This window comes from Pelecanus crispus, chromosome 4 (genome assembly GCF_030463565.1).
Source record: "Pelecanus crispus isolate bPelCri1 chromosome 4, bPelCri1.pri, whole genome shotgun sequence".
Taxonomy (NCBI): Eukaryota; Metazoa; Chordata; class Aves; order Pelecaniformes; family Pelecanidae; genus Pelecanus; species Pelecanus crispus.
This window is the reverse complement of record NC_134646.1, coordinates 27,354,086-27,368,488: the sequence shown is the minus strand read 5'-3', so window position 1 is coordinate 27,368,488 and position 14,403 is coordinate 27,354,086.

Below are 14,403 nucleotides of genomic sequence, written 5' to 3'. Positions count from 1 at the left end.
AAGCCGGAGGACGCCTGGGAGGAAGCCCGCTCCCTCCAGCAGCCGGGCCTAGCACACGAGCTGTGCCCAAATTAATCGGGGAGGCGATGAAGAGAACCTTAATTCTTCGCCGACGGTCCTTAAGTCGGGATAGGTCGCCGTCAGGATTAGTCCTGCAGGACAAATTCGGCCGCCCTCTCCCGCCGCCCGCCTCGGCGGCTGATTTATCTCACGAGTGGAGACACACCGCTCCCCCCACGCACACGCACCGCCGGCGAGGGGAAGTTTTTCCTCTCTCCTGAATCGCCGGTCTCCTCGGAGAAAAGTGCCTTTCCCGGACGGATTGTCATTCCTTCCTCGCTCTCAGCCGCCCGTACCGCTCCTTCCCTTTCTCCTCTCCGTATCCTCTTTTAATTTTTTGTTGCAAACCACGGCGCAGCGCAAGGGCCGAGGGGAGCGAGAAGCGTTTTCCTATCGTCTCCGGCCCGGCGACTCAAACGAAAGCAACTCCACTTGCTCTTCCGTTTCCATTTCTCCGAGCACTCCTCCGCTCGCAATGAAATCCCTCGGCACCTCCGCGCACCCAGCGCCCCAGCAACGCCCCGGCCCCCCAGCTTCCCCCTGCTCGGCGGCCGGCTGGGCCCGCTCGGCAGCAACCTGCTCGGAGCGCTGCGGCGGGGCGCGGACAAAAAAGCGGGGTCACGCGGGATTTCTTTTTTTTTTTTTTTCCCGCCCCTTCTTATTTGTATCTATCGCTATGCTTTCCAGCAGGAAAAATAAGAAAAAAAAAGAAAAAAAAAAAAAAAAAAGGAAAACAAACGAACAGACCCCCCGCAAAACCAGAGTCCCCTGGCAAATATCTCAGCAACGCCCGAAGTACCGAGGTCCGTGATTTCGGCGGGAGCGTTTTGGTCAGAGGCCCGCGGCCGCTGCCCGTGGCTCTCGAACGAAAGGGGGGCTCTGTGCCGGCCTACCCCTCCGCCGTGCCCCGCCGCTCCCCCGCGGGCGGTGCCGGGGGGTCCCGGCCGCGGAGCCCGCAGCCGGCGCGGCAGAGCCGCCCTCCCGCTTGCCCCGCGCCCCGGCCGCCGCCGCTGCCGTCCCCCGGCCCGGGAGCGCGGCTCCGCGGCGGGAAGGCGCTGCCTGCGCGGCCGCTCCGCGGGGCCGCCTCCCCCGCGCCCGCCCCGCCGGGGGAGGCCGGGGCCGGCACGGCGGGCAAACGGCGCGGCGGCAGCGCCGGCTCCCCTCGCCGCCAGCCCTGCGGGACGGGCCGCGGCCGCCCGGGAGGGCATCAGCGACCCGAGCCCGCAGCACCCCTGCCCGGCCGGCCCGCGGCCCCGCCGCCCGTCCCGGGGCGCACAGAGCCGGGACCGGCCGGCCCCGCCGCCGCCCCCCGAGCCCCCCCCCCCCACTCACCGGGGCCGGCCGCGCTGTCCGCCCCGCCGCTCGCGCTGCTGGTGCCGGTGCTGCCGGGGGCAGCGGGGCCGCGCCGGGCTCCTGCGCTGGCTGCGGGGCCGCGGAGCCGCCGCCGCCGCCGGCTCCCTCCTTCCCCGGCCCTCCCGCGCCCCCGCCCCGCCCCGCCCGCCTCCCCGGGCCCTGACGTCACGCACGCTCCGCCGAGCGCGCCCCGCCGCCGCCGCGGGGCCGGGCCGGGCCGGGCGGCTCCGCGGCGCTGCGCGGTGCTCCGCGGGCAGCGGCGCAGCGGCGGCGGCCCCCGGCCGCGCAGGGGGCAGGCGGAAGGACAAAAGGCGGCGGAGGCGGCGCGGCGGCGGGCTGGGTGGCCCGCGGGGAACCGAGGTGAGCCAGGACGGCCGCGGCCCCTCCGCGCCCGCGCAGGGCGCGCCCCGCTCCGCTCCGCTCCGCTCCGCCCCGCCCGGCCGGGGCAAGTAACTGTGGCCAGAGTTTCCCGGGCCGGGCCGGGCCGGCGGCCGTCCTTGCACCAGGTGTGAAGAGGGATCGCCAACCCATTGGGAGAGGTCTCGGTTTCCTTTTTTAACCCGCTTTTTTTTTTTTTTTAACTTTTTATTTTTCTTTTTTTGGTTTTTTTTTGTTTGTTTTTTTTTTTTTTTTTTTCCCGAATCCCGGGCGTTCTTGTTCGTGCCCGTATCGCTAGCGCGGGGCCCGGGCAGCCGAAACCCCGCCGCTCATCCCTGTTACTCGCCCTGCCGCGTTCACGGACGGTAGCGAGAAAACCCCACGGCAGGCTCTCTCCCCCTTTTCCCCGAACGACACCGAGCTGGCGCCGGGCGGGAATTTATTTTCGATTTTGTGATGCTTTCCGCGTTTCAGAAAATAACGAAGTCGGATACCTCCATTTAGACCGAACTAAAGCGATCGCTTTTTCTCGTAGCATTTCCGCGGCTTTGTCTGTAAGAGGGACCACGCGAAAATAAAACGGGCGCTTTCTCAACTCGGAGGCTGCACCTGATCTGTTCGTGGCTATTTTTAAATCATTCCAACCTGGAGTGAATTTTAGTTATCCATAGGCGTGGGCAGGGGGCTAGGCAATTATTGCCGGAGAGGGAAAGCGAACCCGTGGAAGGGGCCAAGTTTGCAGCGGGGTCGTTTTGGCGGCGGCTCCCGGGGAAGCCCAGCCGCGTCCAGCAGCACCGCCGCTTCCCGGCGCGCAGGGAAAAGCCCTCCGAAAGCCACGCCACGCGGGGAGGCTCGCTTCCTCTCGCAAGACATGAAACCGCGTGGGAGTTTTTCTAGGGAGAAATAAATTGGTTACGTGTGTCCGTGGCTACCCGCGCTTCTGTCCTTGGGAGCGCTCCGCCAGGTGAAGCCCCGTTCCCCCGCGCATCCGAGGAAGGAGCGGGAGCGAGGGGCTCCCACCTGGCACCCGGGCTTCCCCGGGAGGAGCAAAGCGATTGCGCCGGGGCGCATCTCCCCGCACCCCCCGGCCCCGCCGTGTTTGGGACAGGGAAGGCCGGGGCAGGCTGCGGCGCCCGCTTTTGGCAGCGCGGCCGCGGAGCGGGGCCGCCCCGCGCCTCCGCGCCCGCCTCCGCGCCCCGGCCGCCCCGGGAGCGGCTGAAGTGAGCAGCTGGTGGGAAATGCAAATGGCTCCCGGAGAAACATAAGATACAGGGTGATTTTCATTCCCTCCTCGAGTGTGTGGAAGGAGCTGGACATACGTTTCACGCTCCTAATCCTTCTTTTACATTTTTAGTCATACTCCTATTAAACAACTAATTAATGCCCCGAATCGCCAGGGAATACATTAGACATGCTGCCGTGGAAGAGGGGTTCCAGGGTGTCTGGAAACTATGGAGCCGACTTAATACGCGGATTTAAAATTTTTTTTTCCCCCCTTCTGTCAAAGCAATAAATGTAATAATAGATTTCAGGGCGAGCAAAGGCCGCGGCGGCTGTATTTATAGTCTGGCTCCCCCCTCCCGCCAGCGCGGTGACAACAGCTTTAAAAGCCCCGACGAGGCGAAGGAGCCTTTCCTCGGCGGGCTGAAGCGGGGAGCGGCGGCGGCCCGGCTGGGGCGGGAGTAGCCGGGCTGGGAGCCCTCCCTCCCGGCCCCCCGGCCGGCGCGCCGGCCTTCTGAGCGGCTTGGGAAGAGGGCCGGGGTTATTCCTCGCCCCGACAGGCGGAAAAGCTCTTTTCATAAACGCCTATCGCGACTATCCGTTTGCAGGCACCCGGCGCGGCCAGCGGCGCTCCCGACGGCGGCGGGAGCCGGGGGGCTTCTCCCCGGGTGATCCCGGGTCTCAGCGGGGGCGAGCCCATGGAGGAGCCGGGCCGCTTGCCCGCTGCCGGCCGGGGAGGCGTTTGCACAGCGACGGGGGAAGGGGCAAAAAAATAGGCAACACCACCGCCGCCAAAAAGGCAAGGCGTATCTAGAGGTGACCGAACTAAATAACGAGCCGCCTTGCAGGCATCCCTCAGCCTCTCGCACCGGCCGCCAGCGCTGCGGGACCGGCGGCGAAGGGAGTTGTCCTCGAAAGTCTGCGATGGGGCAATTCACGGCCATTTACTTTCTTCATTCCCGGATTATGATCTCAGCCCTCTCAAGCAATCCCTCCCGTCTCCCCCCGCCCCCCCCCCGCCTCTCCTCCCAGCTCTCTGAGCTCCTTATCTGACAGCAAACGAGTATGTAAATACCTATAGCTGGCTATGTTTAACACACTCAAACATTATTGATTTGTTGGGCTCCTCGAATATTTTCTTCCTGTCCAGATCTGGTTGCAAAATTGCACATTCAGGCGGTTCGTCCCGATGCTACAATACAATAATTGTTAAAAATTGAAGCATTTCAAATGGATCCGTTGATTTGCATATAAATTAAAATTATTACTATGCCTCGCGTATTCCAATGTTTTATAATAATTTCGAAATTAGCGCTTAACCACTTGAGGTAAAAGAATATATAAATGTCTGTATTGACTCACTAATGAATTACCTAATTAAAACGTCCCGAGGACGTCGGTCGTTAGGAAGATTGTTAAACCGGGGCACATTAGGGGTGAGGATGAGGCTGCGAACCAGAGCGGAGCAACCTCTGTTAGCACACAGTAATCTAAGCTTCGCGCAGTGACTCCCGTATTTATTTTCCTTTGCTTTGATCCCTTACCCCTCTTCTATTAATTTTTCTTTTCTTTTTTTTTTTTTTTTTTTTTTTTTAAGGCGGAAAAAAGAAGAGGAAGCGCAAATACCTCCCGGTTCTCTCCGGCGCTGCTGGCAGCCGGGGCGAGGCGGCAGCCGCCGCTCCCCGGGCGGGATGCCCTCGGCCGGGACCGCTCTCGGCTCGCACCTTCCCGGCTGCCGGGAGCGGGGAAGCGCGGCCAGAGCCGGCGGGGCCCGTCCTGCGAAGGAGATGCTAGCAGGGTACTTACCTTCGTCATGAGACTAGGGATAAAAAGGTAGCTCTTCCTAGGAGAGGCAGTGCAAAGGAATGCGAGAAGTTCAGGGGAAAAAAAAAAAAAAAAAAAAGAGAGAAAAAAAAAAAACGGCGGTGCGAAAATCTGTAGCCTCGGGGGCTAGCCAGCAACCCCTTTCATTTCAAGCACTTATTGATTTGCTGTTGTCATCTTTGGCGACGCAGAAGGACACTTGAAAGAATTTCTGATGGGGCTCTGATCTGAGAAACGAGGTGACCTGACCGGGCTCTCACCAAATTCTTAATTACCACATCAACTGCCTTAAAAATAAAAAAAAGAAGGGGGTGGGGGAGTAGGGAAAAAAAAAGGAGGGGGGGGGGGAAATCTTTGACAGCAACAGAGTTCGCTTACCCGAACTTTTTTAAGCACTCCGAAACTCTTCTCGCCTCCTGCTCCCACCGCTGCAATGGCAGCCCCGTGCTCGCCCCCCGCCCGCCCCAGCCTCCGCTCCCGCCGCCGCGCTCCGGGTCCAGCGGCGCAGCCGCCCGGAGAGCCCGCGGGCGCGGAGCAGCCGCGGGGCGCTGCGCAGGGGCCGGCGGCGCGAAACCGCGCTCCCGCCCGGCCGCCGAGGCTGAGCGCACCCCCGGCCCCCCTGCCCTTCACCCGGGGCCAGGGCAGGTCTGGGGAGCAGCCCTCCGGGGCCGGGGAGGCGAACCTGGGGAGGGAGTTGCAAAAGCAAACATTTCAAAGGCAGCAGATTGCGGAGGAGAAGGCAGAGAGGGCAGGACGAGGCGTGTGTGCGGGTGCGTGTGTTACACTCCACCAGGCATGCAAGCCTGTGACTTGTCTGCAGCCAGCTGTTTTGAGTGTCATCAAAACTAGATGTATACACTTTTGAGCAGGGGAGCCAAAAGGAAAATTCAGACAAAACAACAAAAACCCTGTTGTCGAAGGCACGGGAAGGCAAATAGTGTTCGGTGTTGCTTGTACACAGGCGCACAACGCTGACAGATGACAGCAGTGCTCTTGGCTGAAGAGAAATACGCTGCCTTTGTCCCACATGGTATGCACACACATGCACATTCCTTCTTCTTCCTGCTCTGGCTGCTGTTTCTGCAGGACAAAGCAGACCATCCTTTATGGGCATCGTCTTCCCTCCCCTCCTTCTCTCTCTTATTTCTCTCTTTTTTTTTACGCCCCCCCCCCCCCTCCCCCCCCGTGTCGTTGCTCTTTATTTTGGTGTCAGAAAGCTGAGGGACAGGATTAGCGCCTATTTCAGCATCTCTGATTCTGTCCACCTCGCAGCAGTGGCCGGACCCAGGCTGCAAATGCTCAGCAGGCTTTTGCTTAGCATTTTGTACCTTTGTTAGTTTTGAAGGGCCACTGTCCTTTCCGAGCAAATACCAGTCTTGCCAGTTCATGTGTCCCCCTCGAGCAGGGGGACATGTCCCTGTTGTCTGTGTGTGCCACCACTCTCTCATTTCCAGTGGGCTGGCTGCTCAGCTATGGCAACCAGGGCTGTCTGGTTGTACTCGAGTCTTACACTCTCTGTTGAGCCTCAGCTCCTCAAACTCTGGTTTGTAGGTTGGCCACACTTATCAATAAGGATTAGAAGGCCTAGCACTCGTTTTCAAGCCTCATTGTATGGCTTCAGTCGTTTGTGACAGGACTTTTCAGCCCATAGCTTGCTCATATCCCGCATCCAGCACACTATAATTAACATATCTATCTTCTCCCTACAAGCCTGACGCTTTGCAATACTGTCACTGGACTTCCTTCTCAGCAGTGTCATGTTGTAGCAAAGGGAATGAATGAAACCGCCCCTTGTTATCTTACAGGAGCTGGATTCAAATTTGGGGGATTTGGGAGCTTAGCAGAGAAACCCTAGAAGGGGTGCCACTTGGATTTTTTTTTTGACATGGCTTTCTGTGTTGCTTTGAAGACCTTTTCCAAAGCTTATGGAAACCCAGGATCTCTGTGTAGTTGCTTAATTCATTTTCATCCATACATGGTAAAACTAGACCTTCTGGTAAGTGCTGCAGGTGTAGGCTGAAGGGGATGTCACATTTTTCAAAAAACAGGTACGGCACAACAGTGCTGCCAGTGTTGGAGCGTCACAGCCTCCCTGCTGCTCTCGTCTGGAAAGCGGGCAGGTGTCACCCCTCCTGTCCATCGCGGCGCGGAGGGACCCATCCCTCACGCTGTGAGTACCGGCAGTGTTTGTGCTCACCCTCTTCGGGCAGCCTCTGTCATGCTCGTCAAGTGACTGCTTCTCCTGTGTCTCACTTGCCTCTGTTGCTGCCAGTCCATCCCTCGGGATACGAAATGCTCCGCTTAAAGTGTTCACGCGTGGTCTCCGCCTGTGGCCTTTGAATGTTTCTGAAGGAGAAGGGGGAGACATGATGCCAGCATGACCCCAAATTGTCTGTGTATTGTGGTTTTGTTACAAAAGAGAGTGCCTCTTCTTACTTTTATTTTGTTTGTTGGGCATGACGTAATTGTGGAGAAGCTTATGGAAGAAAATGAGGTAAATGTGCATTGCTTAGGCTTTGCTCTCCTCTCACACATGGTTTCGTGGTCATCCAGCGTGATGATCTGCAATCGATCTCTTCCTGGCTTTTGGTATCTTTGCTGAACTACACGTTGCTGAAAAGGTAGATGCACACAGTAAGTATCCACCTGTGTCTGATCTCACACCGTTCCTTACAGCAAACCACTTTTCCTTCTTTCGCCTTTCTCTGGGCTGTCCCTGCCCCGGTGTGGGTTGCCCGTGGCCACGGTCCCTTAGGGCGCTTGCCCCCCTTTGCCATGGAGGACCCCAGAGTGCATCTCCCACTCTGCCTGCCGGGTTTTTTTGGTAAGAAGGTTTGGGAAGGGATGCTGTGTGTGCTTTGAAGTTCTGGGGTGAGATTTTGGGGGTGCAACAGTCAAGTTTTGGCACGTGGCGGGGCTGTCCCACTGCCTGGCCTTTGGAGCCAGCTGGAAACGGCTGTGAGTGGCCCTAGGCGGCTCATGGCTACCTCAGGGGCGGCCACCCAGCAGCTCCACTGCCACTGCCGAGGCTTCTCGCCTGCGGCCTCCTCGCCCATGGCTGGGACATGTACAAAACCTGTACAAAAGCGGGAGTGGGGGGTATCGTGAACGCCCATCCCTGCAGGCAGTGGGGTGGGGAGAAGGAGGGAAGAATCCCGCCCGGCCTAGGGAGGCCCCACTCCTGGGCTGAAGGGACGCCTGCCAGTGCCTTCCTCTACGGCAGGAGGAGACGGGACATGGCCAGCATCAAGACAGGTTTCAATGCCCAAGGAGGTGGCTGAAAGGAAGGGAAACGGAGCTTGAAAGCAGCCCTGCTGCTTAATTGGGACGGCCGAGTAACCCCCATCGCTGCGATGGGAGGCTCCGGCCCTGAGGCCCCCTTCCCAAGGGAAGGCCTTGCCGCCCCGGCACCAGCCCCTCGGCCATGCTCCCTCCACCCCAAAGCGGCTGTCGGGTGGTCGGGACAGCTGGTGAGGCCATGTCCCAGCCTTTGGAAAGTCTCAGTGATTTGGAAAGGTTGAAGTATTAAGCGTCATTTGGGGAAATTGCTCGAGGAAGGGCAAAGGCGGCAGCACCCGGCCGGTCGCTCTTCGTCTGGGAGTGTGGCCAAACTCTCTTACTCACTGTAATACACCGTGTCAAAGAGCTGGCTCCTTATTAGACACTGCTTTTAGAAAGTGTTTCACTTGGAAACGTAATGGTAAATTTTCTTCACCAGTTGAGGGCTGCTTCCCTACTTTATTATTTTTTTTTCCCCTTTCACTACTTTTATATGAAGCTGTTCTGACATCCCCCATCAGAGAAAATGTTGAATGCTTTTAGAAAAATATTTGTTCTGATGGAATTTATGACGTGATCTGCTATTCGAATTTATGGTTAGCTTAATGTGGTAGGTTAGATAAAATGGCTCTTGATGACATCGTGGCAATCACATAAAGCCATACTTTCAGGCATGTTTGGACAGCTTATCAGAAAGTGTTTGGAAACAGAACGTGGGTATAATAAAATGCAGAATAGAGTTGGAAAGATCATCATGTTAAAAAAACCACACAACCCAAACCCTAAACTAAAAGACAGGTTTATAGGTATGCTATAGGTGTGTCTTCATTTCCCCCAGCCAGAAGAGACACTGACTTTGAGGTTGGACTTGAAAGTTAAGATGTACTTAGCGCTTCTTTTTGCGAATCATGAGGAAAAGAAGTGTTCAGTGTGTTCAAATCGCTCCAGTAGAGTGAAGGTAAAGAGAAGAGCCCACAAGCAGGCTTATCTTCCATTTTTCTCTCCTTTTGGGATCCTTGTTTCTCAGGACAGCAGTGTGTCTGCTGGTTCTGCCAGCGTTGTACCACCCTTCTGAGCTCAGGCATGGCTTGGCGCAGCAAGGAGCAGGCTCCTTTCCAACCGCGTTCGCTGATGGTGTTGATACAATCTCACAAGGACAGCACACCATGTAAAACAGTTCTCCATTCAGCTGGGCCATCCCTGTGCTGTCGACCCTAACTAGCTATGCTCCGTGGACTATCATGGAGTGCGTGTTTGTGGAGCTGCTCACGGTAACTACAGCCATTGATCTTATGACTGAACTCATTCCACACCAGCGAATCTCACTTTTTCCATCTGCTGTCTTTAAAATAAAGCCTTATTTTGCAGGGTTTTACCATCCTGGGCAGGGTTTACTCATGCCACCATTTCTGGGGATGAGAGCCATGCTGCCTTCCCATGTATAGCATCACACTATTTAAATGAATATATCCCCTATGTACCCTCTGGGGAGAAAAGAAAGAGGCTTTTTTAAATCTGGCAGACAAAAGTTGCTGGAGGCAGAAGGGGATCTTTCTGCAGCTGATTTCTCTGTCTCTGCCTGCTACTGAGCAGCTATAACTGATTTTGGTTATTGTTTTCCCTCCTGATTTCTGAGACCAAATATTTTAATACAGTCCATTTGTCTTTAATTTATTTTCCTTTTTGCCTCAGAGCACTGGGAACACAAGGGGCCATGAACACTTTGTGGCAACCACCTTGCCATGAAATGAAAGCCTGAATTAAAGCAGGGAGGCTCAGAAAACACTGCGTAATAAAAACAGCCAGGAAGTTATTTCTGTCTTCTCAGATTTTAAAAGCTACTGAACATACCTGTGATTATAAGTGAGCTGTAGGTCAACAAAAATGGCTGTTACTGCTTTCATTATAATCTCAATTGTTGGGAGTTCACATAGCACGAACATTTGTTTTGTGGTGAAAGTACAGTATGTAAGACTTTTGATCTCCAAGCAGCGAAAAAAAACCCCAAGCTTTTTGCTTTGTTTTCATTCCCTCCAAACACACTTTGCAAACTGGGTTGCAGCAGGAGCGATCTGATGTTTGAGCTATAAAACATGGCATGAATATAGATGACATTGGCCACTCCCACTTTGCTTGCTTTGGGAGAAAAATCCTTTTAAAAGGCACGATAAGATCTCTTCTGAGTGTGCTCGGTAGCAGACTCCACTGTCTCTGCAAAGAGATGAGAAGCCTGAAATATGGGCTTTGCCTCATGTATAGCCATGCGGTGAGTAATAGGCAGAGACACTCCCTCTGCTGCTCCGAGACCTGTGAGAGGGCAGAGAGAGGCTCAAAATACGGTGAGCGTGAAGATTTTGAGATTCTTCAGTTCACACAGGGCAAGGGAGCAAGGAAAAGTCTCAAGTTGCTTTTCTTTTTTCTTTTTTTTCAGTTAAAAAGGCTCCTCTTCTCCCACAGAAAAGAAGGGCAGCCCACTTGTGGCTTCTCCAGGCCTTCCCAAAGAAATCAGCAATGAAATGCTGAACAGCTGGGCTCCTTCTTGGCACTTCACAGACAGGGGGGTGAGAGAAAAAGATTTCCAGATACTAAAGTAGGAGCCGCAGCTGCTGCTATGGCAGAAGTTTTCCTGGGAACAAGCAGGTAGGGAGCTCTGTAGTGCCTGGACAGGCTGAAATAGCAGCGGTGGGTGCAGAAACAGGCGTGATGGGTAGCAGCATCACTGCCTCCCAAACTCTGGCTCTGCCTGGTACCTGAAAAGGCCAGGCAATGTCAGCTCACATGCAGTGAAGGCTATGGCTGCCCAGTCTGTATCAAATGACAGGCTGTTTCTTTAGAAAACCTGTCTGTGGGTTTTCCTAATCTGCTGAAGCACAATGAAACACAACGCGTTCCGCTTTTGGGCTGTTTGTCACGCCTGCTGAGCTGTGGTACAAACAGTAAGTAATCCTGTATTTGCAGATGATACGATAATACAAAAGGAAGGCATCTTTAGGTCATTTAGGCATTCCTTAAGTTTTTTTGTGCTTGGCTTGGAAGGATGAACTACAGAGTTGATTATGATCTTCCTATTCCTGTGCTCTGCCAGAGGACTCACTTTTTTGAGACTCTTTCCTTGTTTCTCTGGTCTCTTTCTCTCACACCAGCTCTCCAGACTTTTGGTCTTGCACATTTACTCTAGCTTTCCATTCTGGTGATGTTTACATGCAGTTTATATGAGGATTAGAATTTAGCCTTATGCATTTTCCTGGAGGTACACAAAACTCACCCCAGTGCAGAACTTCACCTTCCCCCAAATGCTAGGTATTATTGAAGAAACCATAGGTACACTGAAATTTCTCAAGCTTAGAGACTTTTTTTTTAACATGTAATTTTTTAATAGAGGAGAATATTTTGCCTTTCTCTTCCTCTGGTAAGTTACTGGCTTATCAAAGTTTGACTTTTTTTTTCCTATAACATTTCTTCAATACAGAAAATCTCTGCCTTACCAGTTAAAATTTAGCATTGTTACAGGCAACCAAAAATACTGGTCTTACAACAGGCAGAGTAGGGAACTGGGAGTACGAGAGGAAAACCCACCCAGGAGTAATCAACGGCACCATTTCCATAACTCTGAACACCTGTTAACCCCAGTCAGGTGTTGGCACTTGAAATACCAGCTCTGAGAGGACTATTTTTTGTTGGGGTTGAGGGTCTGTTCTTCTTGGGAAGCTGAGAGTTTAGACAGGCTTTGATCCATCCGCAAAATATATTGCAGAGGAAGGATTTGTTTTGGTGTTAGTAATTGGTTTTATTTTCTTTTTCCTTCTCTTTCCTATCTCTAAGGGTAGTGTGAGTGTGCACATGTATGGAGGTGTGTGTATATAGATGTATTTACCAAAAAAATCGGATGCTCCTTGCTCTTTTGATGGATGTAATGTTTGCTGGAAGTTTTTTCTCTTCCACTGAGGTAATGTTTAAGGTTACTCACACGTCATTAATAATTCCTAATGATGAGCAGAATTCAGCTTTGAGTTTGTATCCAGAAAAAGACTTTAAAGCTAAGAAACTCAGTTCAAGAAGGTATGCTGTGGATACCTTAAATCCATAGTGTTGCTCTCTTAGCCTGTTTCTCAGGTGGCTTCATTCTGTGGGTGGTCAAGTTAATTTGTGTCTTCTAGCAGCTGTGTTGCACGAGCTGGAGGAGACCAGGCTATCCTTGCTGGTGGGTTACCAACTATGTTTTCTGACTGGCTAATGGGACAAAATGGGAGTTAGGAAGAACCCACATGCTTAAGGAGTGGACTAGGCTGATCTGTAGTCAAGAGGATTTTACCTGGGAGTGATGTGGTAGGTAAAAGCCTGTGGGCTGTTCTTAGCTAACAATATTTCTACTGTGCATAAAACTTCTGCTTTTGTATAGTTTCACGACCTCCCTTAGTCCTAGATTTGGCAATTTCTGTGTGTATCTGAGATGCTGAGTTTACCATTTTGTGCTATTGTTTCATTAGCTTTCTAGTTGGCATAAAGTTTTCAAGGGAAGGTGGCACCTGGGGTTTTTAGGGTGTCTTTGTTTCTGCTCTTTGGTATGACGGCCCTTTGTTCTTCCTAGTGTGTGGTGTTGGTGTTTTTTTGGGGGTCTGGGGTTTTTTTTGGGGGGGGGGAGTGCAAGAAAGGAAGGCATACTAGGTCTCCTTTCCTGCCCCCTCCTTTCTGCCTTTATTGTTAGGGTCTCTGATACTGTACTAAGTGCATCCAAATTGCTGTGTTTTTGACTTAATAGTGTTAATACTTTGAATATATGTAAATGAATACACAAGAGAATTGTGCTGTATTCTTATAACAAAGCAAGTAACTGAAGTAATTCGCTTTATCCTTTCTTATTGTATCCTTATCTAATATGTCAAACTCTTCACTGTTCTTCTTCCTAAAGATTAGACAGTCCTAGTTTTAGCAGTAATGTAGGAGATGGTGGTTTTGGGCAAAGTAAAGCTGAATTTAGTGTACTGGGGAATTTTAAGCTTATATTAACAGGCTAACATTTAAAAGATCTTTAGCAAAGCTTGGAGTTCTAAATCATTGAGCTGTTGTATTTATTAGGGGTATTACAAAATAGCTTCAGTTCCAAGTATTTTACAAATGTTTTTTGAGATTAAAGCGTGTCTGCGTGTTCTTGCTGAATGAAAGAAACTGATTGTGCTAATTCAACACACACTGTTGGAAAATCATTTTGTTTGGTGTGTAGGCTAGAATATCAATTGGGTATCTGGAGGCTGCTGCATCTTTGTTTGGGGTTTGTTAAACGCACCTGTAATGCAGATATTAAAATGTACTCTTCAGTTCTGTAAACAGTCTGACCTGAGGGGAAGGAGGGAAATGTAATAATAAGAATACATTTAGAAGTGTCAAAATTAGTGCTCAGGTGCTTAACTTCTGGCAGTGATATTGCTGACACAATCTATAGAAGTGCTTAGTGCTCTTATTAGTGTGTCAATAAAATAAAGATACTGTGGAGTGGCACAATTATAAAATTTACTTTTCCTAATCATCTGATCAGGATAACAATGGTGCTTTTTACTTCGTTATCTTAGCTAATCTTTACATGTGAAAGTGTTGAAGTAAGAGGCTGATGTTTTCTTCTATCTGCAAAGTAGCAATACCAGTTTTCTATAGGCTGCAGCTGTGAACTCTAGCTGGAGAAGAACACAAGTGATTTGGAGGCAAAATGCAAGACCAGAATTAGAATGCTGATTTTCTTTTTTTCCTCCTCCTGTCCCTGTTTCTGTACCTGCTTACCTTTTGTCCTAGTCTGTATGAGTGATATTAGGAAGACTCAGTGGGGATTTTCAGATTTCTGTTAATATTTATCACCTAGCAGCGTACTGGCTTCTCTATTGTTGTTTGAAATCTCAGATATTTTCTGGGGTACCAAGACTATTTTAAGACTAAGAAGCTTTGGTTCGTGTGCAAATAGAAGCTGTCAAGTGTTCAGCAGAACCAGGATAATTTCAGCTCCCTGGCTGAAGGCTGCCATATACTTTGAGTATGTTCTTGTCTGTCTGAGAAAGTTCACAGCTGGTTAGTTGAATGGCATGGAAGGACTTTTCTCTTTCATGATGCAGATGATGGTAACTAGTGACTTAGCAGTTGGGGAGAACAAGAATGATGAGATGCAAGGAGGAGCAAAATGTTAATTGAAGCCCCCCAAATGCCAGGTTTGGAGGCTTATGTGAGTTGCAATTCAAAATTGGAGGGGAAGGGTTTCTGTTTCCTTTTCTGAAGCGGAATTCTCTTTTAGGTATCAAATTATGA